Here is a 2,674-nt window from a genome sequence, read left to right as displayed (position 1 = left end):
CAGTCACATGGTGCAATGTATTCACTCTGCAAGACAAAAGCAGGCTTTACGTTGGGAACCTTACCACGTTGAGACCCCGCATTTTTAAGCCAATGTGGGGTCTACTCTTTTATCATGTCTGTGGGTTTTGCAAGTGGAGGTTTAATCTGAGCAGAGACAAGTTTTGAGCGCAAGGAGGAAAGGTTTGAGAAAGCACAGTGAATATTTGAAGTTGTGAGTACAAGCACTGCAAGTTTTGAGAAGAAAGTCCTGCTTTCAAAATAAAAATGTAAGCACAAACATTAAAAGTTTTGAGAACAAAAGACATGAAATCCTGCTTTCAGACAAAAAAATGTGTGCTCTCTGTAACATGCAACCCACAAGAAAGGTTAATTCATGGTATAAATTTTATATATATATAGGAAGTTGGGCCTGATCAGAAAATTCTACATTCGAGGGAACCTAGGTGTGCGCAACAACAGAGTACACAGTGTCTATAAAAAAAGAGCAAAATTTAATATAATGAACATTTGTGGATTCACATTTTTAAAAAAAAGACAAATATTGCGCGCTTTTAAAAAAAGTAATAAATAAATAAAATAGTTGAATAATCCAGTCTCCAATGCATCAACTGTTCAGCCAAAGTCTCTCGGCCGGTGACCAGTCGGGTCACTATCTACCCGTGTGCCTGGTCCTGGGCCTCGCCATCCAAGTTCAGGAAAGGAGGGTCTTGGAATCTCTGGCTCTCCAGGCCAAAAGTGTATCATACAAGCAAAAAAAAAAAAAACTTGACCTAGAACAAGGCCAAAGTAAAGCATCTTAGCACACAAGACGCCAGCATCAATAAAGCTTAAGCTATCTTCCATCATTTCTCAAGTTCTTCTTTTTTTGTTTTTTTCATGTTGTACAACATTCAAGTTAACAGAATATAATTTTACCAACATATTAGTAAGACTAAAGAGATTAGCTTATATGTGGTAATGTGTATATATATATATATATATATATATATATATATATATATATATATATATATATATATATATATATATATATATATATCAGGGGTCTCAGACTTCATGACCCGCCACTAACTGCCCCTCTGGACGATAATTTGTGGCCCCCACCTTAATATGAAAGTTTAATGTTAGTGTGGCCATGACAGTGATGTCAGTAACGCGTTAATTTGTAATGCGTTACTGACGTCAGACCACTTTAGTAATCTAACGTGTTGCTATTTCAAATCCAGTAGTCAGACTACAGTTACTTATCAAAATCATTTTTGCGTTACTATCTTCTTTTGTTATTTAATCGTATTTCCTCTACGCGTCTTGTCGAGTGACCGGCGCCTCTATGACGGAAATGTAAACAATTGAGGAAGATTGTGTTGGTGGAAAATCTGGAACTATTTTGAGATTCTGCCGCCAAGTCCGATTATTATAAGCGGCTTTGGGCTTCATTTTTTAAAGTCGCTTGCCGATTTAATGAGTGGCGGGTTGCGCCTTTTTGGGCTCGTTTTTGAACGTGAAGTTGCTCATTTGGGCTTGGAAATAAGCAGAGACTCAATAAATCCCAGAATTTGTTCGTCATTAAGGTAGTTTTACTCAGTCTCTCCCTGTTCATCATTTCTCGGATAATCCGTCCCGCTGTGTCTTTGTTAATGTCAAGTTAATATATTACCTCTGAATGACATCGTGCTTCACGTTGCGCTCCAGAAAACTACAAACATCGAGACTAATATGAACAGCGCAATAAACGTGAAAACAGCCACGAATGAACGTGTCCGTAGTTGCCAATAATTATAATGGCAACTTAATTCTAATTATTAATACTAAGATAAATGTCGTCATGTCTGCAGCCATCTGAGCTGCAGGAGGAGATCTGTGAGTGACACCAAATGCAGGGCCGTAACGCAGAACCTGGAGGCTGGGGGGAGGGAAGGGGGCTTTAAAATCCTTCTTAGAGTTTTCCAGACAACAGTGGACCACACAAACTACTCACGTTTTTTATTTTTCTACAATCTCCTCTTCAGTTCAACCTTATCAGTGGAGACACATTGTTGATGTTACCATTATAAAATAAATTACAATTAAATATTGGCAAAGCTCAATGTGATTTTCACAGGAGGCAGAGCGTTGTTGTTAGCAGCTGCTGAAAGTAACTAAAAAGTTACTTTTAATGTAACTTAGTTACTTTCCAAATCAAGTAGTCAGTAATCTAACTAAGTTACTTTTTCAAGGAGTAATCAGTAGTCCGATTAAAGTTACTTTTTCAAAGTAACTATACCAACACTGCCCGCGAGTTTGATATGATTGGCACTTTTCAGTGTTGTGTGCGGAGCTGAACTAACTTACCAATCACAGTGCTTCAAATGGAGCTCATTGACCCGCAGTGCCACTCTGAACTCAAAGCCAAGTTCAGGGAGGTGAGTGGAAAAGCAGACAAGCTTGGGCAATTTTTGAGAGAATTGCCACCCAGCTTCCCTGAGCTTTGCCGAATGTTCAAGCGGACCATGTGTCTTTTTGGGAGCACATACTTGTGCGAAAAGCTCTTCTCTACCTTGAACTTCAATAAGTCCAAGTACAGGTCCAGACTTACTGACGAGCATCTTCAAGCTCTACTTAGGGTCTCAACTGCCTCCTCCCTTAAGCCAAATGTGGCTCGGCTATGCGAGAGGAAGCGCTGCCAGACCTCT

Source organism: Gambusia affinis, linkage group LG04, assembly GCF_019740435.1.
Source record: "Gambusia affinis linkage group LG04, SWU_Gaff_1.0, whole genome shotgun sequence".
Taxonomy (NCBI): Eukaryota; Metazoa; Chordata; class Actinopteri; order Cyprinodontiformes; family Poeciliidae; genus Gambusia; species Gambusia affinis.
This window is presented reverse-complemented; position numbering follows the sequence as displayed.